At 25.9% G+C, this 15,282-nt stretch overlaps 1 non-coding gene across 1 annotated transcript; it reads left to right on the forward strand.

The window, feature by feature from the left end:
- The first annotated feature begins 14,859 nt into the window (after positions 1-14,859).
- Positions 14,860-14,932, forward strand: trnaa-agc (transfer RNA alanine (anticodon AGC)). Its single transcript has one exon. It is a non-coding gene; the product is annotated as a tRNA-Ala (tRNA).
- Positions 14,933-15,282: the final 350 nt, after the last annotated feature.

The following is a 15,282-nucleotide window of genomic DNA, read 5'->3' on the forward strand; positions in this document are numbered from 1 at the left end:
GAAAAATGTTATACTATAGTATGACTTTTTTTTTGGCCGAAAAAATTTAAAATACTGAATTCTTTAGTATGTTGTATAAAAAATGAAGAAAAAGTCATACCATAGTATGTCGTCGAAACAGTCGTACTACAACATAACTTTTTCATCGACAAAAAAATCACCAATAATGTCATACTATTGTATGACTTTTTTTTTGGCCAAAAAAATTTAAAATGCTTAATACTTTAGTATGTTGTCTAAAATATGAAGAAAAAGTCATACTGTAGTATGTCGTCGAAACAGTCGTACTATAGCAGAACTTTTTCATCGACAAAAAAATCACCAATAATATCATATTATAGTATGACTTTTTTTTTGGCCCAAAAAAATTTAAAATACTTAATACTTTAGTATGTTGTCTAAAATATGAAGAAAAAGTCATACCATAGTATGTCGTCGAAACAGTTGTACTTTAGCATAACTTTTTCATCGACACAAAAATCACCAAAAATGTCATACTATAGTATGACTTTTTTTTTGTCACAAAAAATGTTATACTATAGTATGACTTTTTTTTTGGCCCAAAAAATTTAAAATACTTAATACTTTAGTATGTTGTCTAAAATATGAAGAAAAAGTCATACCATAGTATGTCGTCGAAACAGTTGTACTTTAGCATAACTTTTTCATCGACACAAAAATCACCAATAATATCATACTATAGTATGACTTTTTTTTTGGCCAAAAAAATTTAAAATGCTTAATACTTTAGTATGTTGTCTAAAATATGAAGAAAAAGTCATACTGTAGTATGTCGTCGAAACAGTCGTACTTTAGCAGAACTTTTTCATCGACAAAAAAATCACCAATAATATCATATTATAGTATGACTTTTTTTTTGGCCCAAAAAAATTTAAAATATTTAATACTTTAGTATGTTGTCTAAAATATGAAGAAAAAGTCATACCGTAGTATGTCGTAGAAACAGTCCTACTGTAGCATAACTTTTTCATCGACACAAAAATCACTAATAATATCATACTATAGTATTTTTTTTTTTTGGCCCAAAAAATTAAAAATACTTAATACTTTAGTATGTGGTCTAAAATATGAAGAAAAAGTCATATCATAGTATGTCGTCGAAACAGTCGTACTATAGCATAACTTTTTCATCGACAAAAAAAATCACCAATAATATCATACTATAGTATGAATTTTTTTTTGGCCCAAAAAAATTTGAAATACTTAATACTTTAGTATATTGTCTAAAATATGAAGAAAAAGTCATACCATAGTATGTCGTAGAAACAGTCCTACTATAGCATAACTTTTTCATCGACACAAAAATCACCAAAAATGTCATACTATAGTATGACTTTTTTTTTGTCCCAAAAAATGTTATACTATAGTATGACTTTTTTTTTGGCCGAAAAAATTTAAAATACTGAATTCTTTAGTATGTTGTATAAAAAATGAAGAAAAAGTCATACTGTAGTATGTCGTCGAAACAGTCGTACTATAGCAGAACTTTTTCATCGACAAAAAAATCACCAATAATATCATATTATAGTATGACTTTTTTTTTGGCCAAAAAAAATTTAAAATACTTAATACTTTAGTATGTTGTCTAAAATATGAAGAAAGAGTCATACCGTACTATGTCGTGAAAACAGTCGTACTTTATCATAACTTTTTCATCGACAAAAAAATCACCAATAATGTCATACTATAGTATGACTTTTTTTTTGGCCCAAAAAATTAAAAATACTTAATACTTTAGTATATTGTCTAAAATATGAAGAAAAAGTCATAACATAGTATGTCGTAGAAACAGTCCTACTATAGCATAACTTTTTCATCGACACAAAAATCACCAAAAATGTCATACTATAGTATGACTTTTTTTTTGTCCCAAAAAATGTTATACTATAGTATGACTTTTTTTTTGGCCGAAAAAATTTAAAATACTGAATTCTTTAGTATGTTGTATAAAAAATGAAGAAAAAGTCATACCATAGTATGTCGTCGAAACAGTCGTACTACAACATAACTTTTTCATCGACAAAAAAATCACCAATAATGTCATACTATTGTATGACTTTTTTTTTGGCCAAAAAAATTTAAAATGCTTAATACTTTAGTATGTTGTCTAAAATATGAAGAAAAAGTCATACTGTAGTATGTCGTCGAAACAGTCGTACTATAGCAGAACTTTTTCATCGACAAAAAAATCACCAATAATATCATATTATAGTATGACTTTTTTTTTGGCCCAAAAAAATTTAAAATACTTAATACTTTAGTATGTTGTCTAAAATATGAAGAAAAAGTCATACCATAGTATGTCGTAGAAACAGTTGTACTTTAGCATAACTTTTTCATCGACACAAAAATCACCAATAAAATCATACTATAGTATGACTTTTTTTTTGGCCAAAAAAATTTAAAATACTTAATACTTTAGAATGTTGTCTAAAATATGAAGAAAGAGTCATACCGTACTATGTCGTGAAAACAGTCGTACTTTATCAGAAATTTTTCATCGACAAAAAAATCACCAAAAATGTCATACTATAGTATGACTTTTTTTTTTGTCACAAAAAATGTTATACTATAGTATGACTTTTTTTTTGGCCCAAAAAATTTAAAATACTTAATACTTTAGTATGTTGTCTAAAATATGAAGAAAAAGTCATACCATAGTATGTCGTCGAAACAGTTGTACTTTAGCATAACTTTTTCATCGACACAAAAATCACCAATAATATCATACTATAGTATGACTTTTTTTTTGGCCAAAAAAATTTAAAATGCTTAATACTTTAGTATGTTGTCTAAAATATGAAGAAAAAGTCATACTGTAGTATGTCGTCGAAACAGTCGTACTTTAGCAGAACTTTTTCATCGACAAAAAAATCACCAATAATATCATATTATAGTATGACTTTTTTTTTTGGCCCAAAAAAATTTAAAATATTTAATACTTTAGTATGTTGTCTAAAATATGAAGAAAAAGTCATACCGTAGTATGTCGTAGAAACAGTCCTACTGTAGCATAACTTTTTCATCGACACAAAAATCACTAATAATATCATACTATAGTATTTTTTTTTTTTGGCCCAAAAAATTAAAAATACTTAATACTTTAGTATGTGGTCTAAAATATGAAGAAAAAGTCATATCATAGTATGTCGTCGAAACAGTCGTACTATAGCATAACTTTTTCATCGACAAAAAAAATCACCAATAATATCATACTATAGTATGAATTTTTTTTTGGCCCAAAAAAATTTGAAATACTTAATACTTTAGTATATTGTCTAAAATATGAAGAAAAAGTCATACCATAGTATGTCGTAGAAACAGTCCTACTATAGCATAACTTTTTCATCGACACAAAAATCACCAAAAATGTCATACTATAGTATGACTTTTTTTTTGTCCCAAAAAATGTTATACTATAGTATGACTTTTTTTTTTGGCCGAAAAAATTTAAAATACTGAATTCTTTAGTATGTTGTATAAAAAATGAAGAAAAAGTCATACCATAGTATGTCGTCGAAACAGTCGTACTACAACATAACTTTTTCATCGACAAAAAAATCACCAATAATGTCATACTATTGTATGACTTTTTTTTTGGCCCAAAAAATTTAAAATACTTAATACTTTAGTATGTTGTCTAAAATATGAAGAAAAAGTCATACTGTAGTATGTCGTCGAAACAGTCGTACTATAGCAGAACTTTTTCATCGACAAAAAAATCACCAATAATATCATATTATAGTATGACTTTTTTTTTGGCCAAAAAAATTTAAAATACTTAATACTTTAGTATGTTGTCTAAAATATGAAGAAAGAGTCATACCGTACTATGTCGTGAAAACAGTCGTACTTTATCATAACTTTTTCATCGACAAAAAAATCACCAATAATGTCATACTATAGTATGACTTTTTTTTTGGCCCAAAAAATTAAAAATACTTAATACTTTAGTATGTGGTCTAAAATATGAAGAAAAAGTCATATCATAGTATGTCGTCGAAACAGTCGTACTATAGCATAACTTTTTCATCGACAAAAAAAATCACCAATAATATCATACTATAGTATGAATTTTTTTTTGGCCCAAAAAAATTTGAAATACTTAATACTTTAGTATATTGTCTAAAATATGAAGAAAAAGTCATACCATAGTATGTCGTAGAAACAGTCCTACTATAGCATAACTTTTTCATCGACACAAAAATCACCAAAAATGTCATACTATAGTATGACTTTTTTTTTGTCCCAAAAAATTTTATACTATAGTATGACTTTTTTTTTGGCCGAAAAAATTTAAAATACTGAATTCTTTAGTATGTTGTATAAAAAATGAAGAAAAAGTCATACCATAGTATGTCGTCGAAACAGTCGTACTACAACATAACTTTTTCATCGACAAAAAAATCACCAATAATGTCATACTATTGTATGACTTTTTTTTTGGCCCAAAAAATTTAAAATACTTAATACTTTAGTATGTTGTCTAAAATATGAAGAAAAAGTCATACTGTAGTATGTCGTCGAAACAGTCGTACTATAGCAGAACTTTTTCATCGACAAAAAAATCACCAATAATATCATATTATAGTATGACTTTTTTTTTGGCCAAAAAAATTTAAAATACTTAATACTTTAGTATGTTGTCTAAAATATGAAGAAAGAGTCATACCGTACTATGTCGTGAAAACAGTCGTACTTTATCATAAATTTTTCATCGACACAAAAATCACCAATAATATCATACTACAGTATGACTTTTTTTTTGGCCAAAAAAATTTAAAATACTTAATACTTTAGTATGTTGTCTAAAATATGAAGAAAGAGTCATACCGTACTATGTCGTGAAAACAGTCGTACTTTATCATAACTTTTTCATCGACAAAAAAATCACCAATAATGTCATACTATAGTATGACTTTTTTTTTGGCCCAAAAAATTTAAAATACTTAATACTTTAGTATGTTGTCTAAAATATGAAGAAAAAGTCATACTGTAGTATGTCGTCGAAACAGTCGTACTATAGCAGAACTTTTTCATCGACAAAAAAATCACCAATAATATATTATAGTATGACTTTTTTTTTGGCCCAAAAAATTTAAAATACTTAATACTTTAGTATGTTGTCTAAAATATGAAGAAAAAGTCATACTGTAGTATGTCGTCGAAACAGTCGTACTATAGCAGAACTTTTTCATCGACAAAAAAATCACCAATAATATCATATTATAGTATGACTTTTTTTTTGGCCAAAAAAATTTAAAATACTTAATACTTTAGTATGTTGTCTAAAATATGAAGAAAGAGTCATACCGTACTATGTCGTGAAAACAGTCGTACTTTATCATAACTTTTTCATCGACAAAAAAATCACCAATAATGTCATACTATAGTATGACTTTTTTTTTGGCCCAAAAAATTAAAAATACTTAATACTTTAGTATGTGGTCTAAAATATGAAGAAAAAGTCATATCATAGTATGTCGTCGAAACAGTCGTACTATAGCATAACTTTTTCATCGACAAAAAAAATCACCAATAATATCATACTATAGTATGAATTTTTTTTTGGCCCAAAAAAATTTGAAATACTTAATACTTTAGTATATTGTCTAAAATATGAAGAAAAAGTCATACCATAGTATGTCGTAGAAACAGTCCTACTATAGCATAACTTTTTCATCGACACAAAAATCACCAAAAATGTCATACTATAGTATGACTTTTTTTTTGTCCCAAAAAATTTTATACTATAGTATGACTTTTTTTTTGGCCGAAAAAATTTAAAATACTGAATTCTTTAGTATGTTGTATAAAAAATGAAGAAAAAGTCATACCATAGTATGTCGTCGAAACAGTCGTACTACAACATAACTTTTTCATCGACAAAAAAATCACCAATAATGTCATACTATTGTATGACTTTTTTTTTGGCCCAAAAAATTTAAAATACTTAATACTTTAGTATGTTGTCTAAAATATGAAGAAAAAGTCATACTGTAGTATGTCGTCGAAACAGTCGTACTATAGCAGAACTTTTTCATCGACAAAAAAATCACCAATAATATCATATTATAGTATGACTTTTTTTTTGGCCAAAAAAATTTAAAATACTTAATACTTTAGTATGTTGTCTAAAATATGAAGAAAGAGTCATACCGTACTATGTCGTGAAAACAGTCGTACTTTATCATAAATTTTTCATCGACACAAAAATCACCAATAATATCATACTACAGTATGACTTTTTTTTTGGCCAAAAAAATTTAAAATACTTAATACTTTAGTATGTTGTCTAAAATATGAAGAAAAAGTCATACTGTAGTATGTCGTCGAAACAGTCGTACTATAGCAGAACTTTTTCATCGACAAAAAAATCACCAATAATATATTATAGTATGACTTTTTTTTTGGCCCAAAAAATTTAAAATACTTAATACTTTAGTATGTTGTATAAAATATGAAGAAAAAGTCATACCATAGTATGTCGTCGAAACAGTCATACTATAACATAACTTTTTCATCGACAAAAAAAATCACCAATAATATCATACTATAGTATGACTTTTTTTTTGGCCCAAAAAATTTAAAATACTTAATACTTTAGTATGTTGTATAAAATATGAAGAAAAAGTCATACCATAGTATGTCGTCGAAACAGTCGTACTATAACATAACTTTTTCATCGACAAAAAAATCACCAATAATATCATACTATAGTATGACTTTTTTTTTGGCCCAAAAAATTTAAAATACTTAATACTTTAGTATGTTGTCTAAAATATGAAGAAAAAGTCATACTGTAGTATGTCGTCGAAACAGTCGTACTATAGCAGAACTTTTTCATCGACAAAAAAATCACCAATAATATCATATTATAGTATGACTTTTTTTTTGGCCCAAAAAAATTTAAAATACTTAATACTTTAGTATGTTGTCTAAAATATGAAGAAAAAGTCATACCGTAGTATGTCGTAGAAACAGTCCTACTGTAGCATAACTTTTTCATCGACACACAAATCACTAATAATATCATACTATAGTATGACTTTTTTTTTGGCCCAAAAAATTTAAAATACTTAATACTTTAGTATGTTGTCAAAAATATGAAGAAAAGGTCATACCATAGTATGTCGTCGAAACAGTTGTACTTTAGCATAACTTTTTCATCGACACAAAAATCACCAATAATATCATACTATAGTATGACTTTTTTTTTGGCCAAAAAAATTTAAAATACTTAATTCTTTAGTATGTTGTCTAAAATATGAAGAAAGAGTCATACCGTACTATGTCGTGAAAACAGTCGTACTTTATCATAACTTTTTCATCGACAAAAAAATCACCAATAATGTCATACTATAGTATGACTTTTTTTTTGGCCCAAAAAATTTAAAATACTTAATACTTTAGTATGTTGTCTAAAATATGAAGGAAAAGTTATACTGTAGTATGTCGTCGAAACAGTCGTACTATAGCAGAACTTTTTCATCGACAAAAAAATCACCAATAATATCATATTATAGTGACATTTTTATATAATTTTGGACGACATGCTGTCATATGACTTTTTTATATAATTTTAGACGACATGCTTTAACATGACTTTTTTATATAATTTTAGAAGATATGCTTTAGTATGACTTTTTTATATAATTTTGGACGACATGCTATAGTATGACTTTTTTATATAATTTTAGACGACACGCTATAGTATGACTTTTTTATATAATTTTAGACGACATGCTATAGTATGACTTTTTTATATAATTTTAGACGACATGCTTTAATATGACTTTTTTATATAATTTTAGACGACATGCAATAGTGTGACTTTTTTATATAATTTTGGAAGACATGCTTTAATATGACTCTTTTATATAATTTTGGAAGACATGCTATAGTATGACTTTTTTATATAATTTTGGAAGACATGCTATAGTATGACTTTTTTATATAATTTTTGACGACATGCTATAGTATGACTTTTTTGTCATATTTTAGACGACATGCTATAGTATGACTTTTTTATATAATTTTGGACGACATGCTGTAGTATGACTTTTTTATATAATTTTAGACGACATGCTATAGTATGACTTTTTTATATAATTTAGGAATAGATGCTTTAGTATGACTTTTTTATAATATTTTGGACGACATGCTATAGCATGACTTTTTTGTCATATTTTAGACGACATGCTATAGTATGACTTTTTCATATAATTTTGGACGACATGCTTTAGTATGACATTTTTATTTAATTTTGGATGACATGCTTTAGTATGACTTTTTTATATAATCTTGGACGACATGCTATAGTATGACTTTTTTATATAATTTTAGACGACATGCTATAGTATGACTTTTTTATATAATTTTAGAAGACATGCTATAGTATGACTTTTTTATATAATTTTGGAAGATATGCTATAGTATGACTTTTTTATATAATTTTGGAAGATATGCTATAGTATGACTTTTTTATATAATTTTAGAAGACATGCTATAATATGACTTTTTTATATAATTTTAGACGACATGCTATAGTATGACTTTTTTATACAATTTAGGAAGAGATGCTTTAGTATGACTTTTTTATAATATTTTAGACGACATGCTATAGTATGACTTTTTTGTCATATTTTGGACGACATGCTATAGTATGACTTTTTTGTCATATTTTAGACGACATGCTATAGTATGACTTTCATATAATTTTGGAAGACATGCTTTAGTATGACTTTTTTATATAATTTAGGACGACATGCTTTAGTATGACATTTTTATATAATTTTGGATGACATGCTATAGTATGACTTTTTTATATAATTTTAGACGACATGCTATAGTATGACTTTTTTATATAATTTTGGAAGACATGCTATAGTATGACTTTTTTATATAATTTTAGACGACATGCTTTAATATGACTTTTTTATATAATTTTAGACGACATGCTATAGTATGACTTTTTTATATAATTTTGGAAGATATGCTTTAGTATGACTTTTTTATATAATTTTAGACGACATGCTATAGTATGACTTTTTTATATTATTTTAGACGACATGCTATAATATGACTTTTTAATATAATTTTAGACGACATGCTTTAATATGACTTTTTTTTATATAATTTTAGACGACATGCAATAGTGTGACTTTTTTATATAATTTTGGAAGACATGCTATAGTATGACTTTTTTATATAATTTTGGACGACATGCTTTAGTATGACATTTTTATATAATTTTGGATGACATGCTATAGTATGACTTTTTTATATAATTTTAGACGACATGCTATAGTATGACTTTTTTATATAATTTTGGGCGACATGCTATAATATGACTTTTTTATATTATTTTAGACGACATGCTATAATATGACTTTTTTATATAATTTTATACGACATGCAATAGTGTGACTTTTTTATATAATTTTGGAAGACATGCTTTAATATGACTCTTTTATATAATTTTGGAAGACATGCTGTAGTATGACTTTTTTATATAATTTTGGACGACATGCTATAGTATGACTTTTTTATATAATTTTAGACGACATGCTATAGTATGACTTTTTTATATAATTTTGGACAACATGCTATAATATGACTTTTTTATATAATTTTAGACGACATGCTTTAACATGACTTTTTTATATAATTTTGGAAGACATGCTATAGTATGACTTTTTTATATAATTTTAGAAGACATGCTATAGTATGACTTTTTTATATAATTTTGGAAGATATGCTATAGTATGACTTTTTTATATAATTTTGGAAGATATGCTATAGTATGACTTTTTTATATAATTTTAGAAGACATGCTATAATATGACTTTTTTATATAATTTTAGACGACATGCTATAGTATGACTTTTTTATATAATTTAGGAAGAGATGCTTTAGTATGACTTTTTTATAATATTTTAGACGACATGCTATAGTATGACTTTTTTCTCATATTTTGGACGACATGCTATAGTATGACTTTTTAGTCATATTTTAGACGACATGCTATAGTATGACTTTCATATAATTTTGGAAGACATGCTTTAGTATGACTTTTTTATATAATTTAGGACGACATGCTTTAGTATGACATTTTTATATAATTTTGGATGACATGCTATAGTATGACTTTTTTATATAATTTTAGACGACATGCTATAGTATGACTTTTTTATATAATTTTGGAAGACATGCTATAGTATGACTTTTTTATATAATTTTAGACGACATGCTTTAATATGACTTTTTTATATAATTTTAGACGACATGCTATAGTATGACTTTTTTATATAATTTTGGAAGACATGCTTTAGTATGACTTTTTTATATAATTTTAGACGACATGCTATAGTATGACTTTTTTATATAATCTTGGACGACATGCTATAGTATGACTTTTTTATATAATTTTAGACGACATGCTATAGTATGACTTTTTTATATAATTTTAGAAGACATGCTATAGTATGACTTTTTTATATAATTTTGGAAGATATGCTATAGTATGACTTTTTTATATAATTTTGGAAGATATGCTATAGTATGACTTTTTTATATAATTTTAGAAGACATGCTATAATATGACTTTTTTATATAATTTTAGACGACATGCTATAGTATGACTTTTTTATACAATTTAGGAAGAGATGCTTTAGTATGACTTTTTTATAATATTTTAGACGACATGCTATAGTATGACTTTTTTGTCATATTTTGGACGACATGCTATAGTATGACTTTTTTGTCATATTTTAGACGACATGCTATAGTATGACTTTCATATAATTTTGGAAGACATGCTTTAGTATGACTTTTTTATATAATTTAGGACGACATGCTTTAGTATGACATTTTTATATAATTTTGGATGACATGCTATAGTATGACTTTTTTATATAATTTTAGACGACATGCTATAGTATGACTTTTTTATATAATTTTGGAAGACATGCTATAGTATGACTTTTTTATATAATTTTAGACGACATGCTTTAATATGACTTTTTTATATAATTTTAGACGACATGCTATAGTATGACTTTTTTATATAATTTTGGAAGATATGCTTTAGTATGACTTTTTTATATAATTTTAGACGACATGCTATAGTATGACTTTTTTATATTATTTTAGACGACATGCTATAATATGACTTTTTAATATAATTTTAGACGACATGCTTTAATATGACTTTTTTTTATATAATTTTAGACGACATGCAATAGTGTGACTTTTTTATATAATTTTGGAAGACATGCTATAGTATGACTTTTTTATATAATTTTGGACGACATGCTTTAGTATGACATTTTTATATAATTTTGGATGACATGCTATAGTATGACTTTTTTATATAATTTTAGACGACATGCTATAGTATGACTTTTTTATATAATTTTGGGCGACATGCTATAATATGACTTTTTTATATTATTTTAGACGACATGCTATAATATGACTTTTTTATATAATTTTATACGACATGCAATAGTGTGACTTTTTTATATAATTTTAGACGACATGCTATAGTATGACTTTTTTATATAATCTTGGACGACATGCTATAGTATGACTTTTTTATATAATTTTAGACGACATGCTATAGTATGACTTTTTTATATAATTTTAGAAGACATGCTATAGTATGACTTTTTTATATAATTTTGGAAGATATGCTATAGTATGACTTTTTTATATAATTTTGGAAGATATGCTATAGTATGACTTTTTTATATAATTTTAGAAGACATGCTATAATATGACTTTTTTATATAATTTTAGACGACATGCTATAGTATGACTTTTTTATACAATTTAGGAAGAGATGCTTTAGTATGACTTTTTTATAATATTTTAGACGACATGCTATAGTATGACTTTTTTGTCATATTTTGGACGACATGCTATAGTATGACTTTTTTGTCATATTTTAGACGACATGCTATAGTATGACTTTCATATAATTTTGGAAGACATGCTTTAGTATGACTTTTTTATATAATTTAGGACGACATGCTTTAGTATGACATTTTTATATAATTTTGGATGACATGCTATAGTATGACTTTTTTATATAATTTTAGACGACATGCTATAGTATGACTTTTTTATATAATTTTGGAAGACATGCTATAGTATGACTTTTTTATATAATTTTAGACGACATGCTTTAATATGACTTTTTTATATAATTTTAGACGACATGCTATAGTATGACTTTTTTATATAATTTTGGAAGATATGCTTTAGTATGACTTTTTTATATAATTTTAGACGACATGCTACAGTATGACTTTTTTATATTATTTTAGACGACATGCTATAATATGACTTTTTAATATAATTTTAGACGACATGCTTTAATATGACTTTTTTTTATATAATTTTAGACGACATGCAATAGTGTGACTTTTTTATATAATTTTGGAAGACATGCTATAGTATGACTTTTTTATATAATTTTGGACGACATGCTTTAGTATGACATTTTTATATAATTTTGGATGACATGCTATAGTATGACTTTTTTATATAATTTTAGACGACATGCTATAGTATGACTTTTTTATATAATTTTGGACGACATGCTATAATATGACTTTTTTATATTATTTTAGACGACATGCTATAATATGACTTTTTTATATAATTTTATACGACATGCAATAGTGTGACTTTTTTATATAATTTTGGAAGACATGCTTTAATATGACTCTTTTATATAATTTTGGAAGACATGCTGTAGTATGACTTTTTTATATAATTTTGGACGACATGCTATAGTATGACTTTTTTATATAATTTTAGACGACATGCTATAGTATGACTTTTTTATATAATTTTGGACAACATGCTATAATATGACTTTTTTATATAATTTTAGACGACATGCTTTAACATGACTTTTTTATATAATTTTGGAAGACATGCTATAGTATGACTTTTTTATATAATTTTAGAAGACATGCTATAGTATGACTTTTTTATATAATTTTGGAAGATATGCTATAGTATGACTTTTTTATATAATTTTGGAAGATATGCTATAGTATGACTTTTTTATATAATTTTAGAAGACATGCTATAATATGACTTTTTTATATAATTTTAGACGACATGCTATAGTATGACTTTTTTATATAATTTAGGAAGAGATGCTTTAGTATGACTTTTTTATAATATTTTAGACGACATGCTATAGTATGACTTTTTTCTCATATTTTGGACGACATGCTATAGTATGACTTTTTTGTCATATTTTAGACGACATGCTATAGTATGACTTTTTTATATAATTTTAGACGACATGCTTTAATATGACTTTTTTATATAATTTTAGACGACATGCTATAGTATGACTTTTTTATATAATTTTGGAAGACATGCTTTAGTATGACTTTTTTATATAATTTTAGACGACATGCTATAGTATGACTTTTTTATATTATTTTAGACGACATGCTATAATATGACTTTTTAATATAATTTTAGACGACATGCTTTAATATGACTTTTTTTTATATAATTTTAGACGACATGCAATAGTGTGACTTTTTTATATAATTTTGGAAGACATGCTATAGTATGACTTTTTTATATAATTTTGGACGACATGCTTTAGTATGACATTTTTATATAATTTTGGATGACATGCTATAGTATGACTTTTTTATATAATTTTAGACGACATGCTATAGTATGACTTTTTTATATAATTTTGGACGACATGCTATAATATGACTTTTTTATATTATTTTAGACGACATGCTATAATATGACTTTTTTATATAATTTTATACGACATGCAATAGTGTGACTTTTTTATATAATTTTGGAAGACATGCTTTAATATGACTCTTTTATATAATTTTGGAAGACATGCTGTAGTATGACTTTTTTATATAATTTTGGAAGACATGCTATAGTATGACTTTTTTATATAATTTTGGAAGACATGCTATAGTATGACTTTTTTATATAATTTTAGACGACATGGTACAGTATGACTTTTTTATACAATTTTAGACGACATGCTATAGTATGTCTTCCAAAATTATATAAAAAAGTTATACTATAGTATGTCGTCCAAAATTATATAAAAGTCTTACTAACGTATGTCTTCCAAAATTATATTAAGTCATACTAAAGCATGTCGTCCAAAATTATATTAAGTCATACTAAAGCATGTCGTCCAAAATTATATTAAGTCATACTATAGCATGTCATCCAAAATTATATAAAAAAAGTCATACTATAGCATGTCGTCTAAAATTGGATGAAAAAGTCATACTATGGCATGTCCAAATTTATTTACGTTTTAATGTAAATTCGGACGACAACTTAGTTGGATTCCTCCTTTGATAAAATGGTAAATATTTGGAGGATGGGGGGTTTGATCCTACAACTGAGCACATGCTAAGGCAGCACTCTACCACTTGAGCTAATCCCCCATGATTCCTTAGACTAAGACGTCATCAATTACAAATATGACAAGTTTTTGATACTTTAGACAAAATAGTCATAACGAAATTGCTTTAACATTTTAGACCACATGCTAAGCAAAGATATTTTTACTAAATTTCCGACATGCTATAGTATGACTTTTTTTTGATGCAAGCAAGTAATATTATCGTATTTAGTCTAAATTTGCATTAAAAAAGTCACACTATAGCATGTCGCATATAAATCGCATATAAATAAACTACTCACAGTATTAGTAAATTTTCAACTATTGACATCTACAACAGCAAATTAAAACCATTCCCTAAGGATCAGTCTAGTGACGTATATCCCTACGTCATCCAGATACATCCGCACGGGGGATTAGCTCAGATGGTAGAGCGCTCGCTTAGCATGCGAGAGGTAGCGGGATCGATGCCCGCATCCTCCAATATTACTGAAACATTATTCACCTTTAAGTTTTTGGACACTAAGCATGTTTTCAGCAAAGAAACAGTCAAAGTATGAAATTAAACTCAGAAGTGACTCTAGTTTAGGTCTCATTGTCTCTGTTTGAGATTGTAAGCTTTGTAACAGCCCAAAATGTTTTACACCTCTAAATGAGTCCTTATCCTCTGATCATAAATAATTAAATTGATTAAAGACAGTAAACTACATGCATATTTCCCACATTTTAATTGCCCCCTTGTTGTTAAAATGGCTAATTATGGCGCCACGTTTAGTTTCTTGATTAAAGTGACTTTTTCTTTGTGTCTTTTTATGCACCTGAAATTTTCTGAT

The sequence above is a fragment of the Embiotoca jacksoni genome, unplaced genomic scaffold, assembly GCF_022577435.1.
Source record: "Embiotoca jacksoni isolate LCO1_2020_lvr unplaced genomic scaffold, fEmbJac1.0.p SCAF_52, whole genome shotgun sequence".
NCBI lineage: Eukaryota > Metazoa > Chordata > Actinopteri > Embiotocidae > Embiotoca > Embiotoca jacksoni.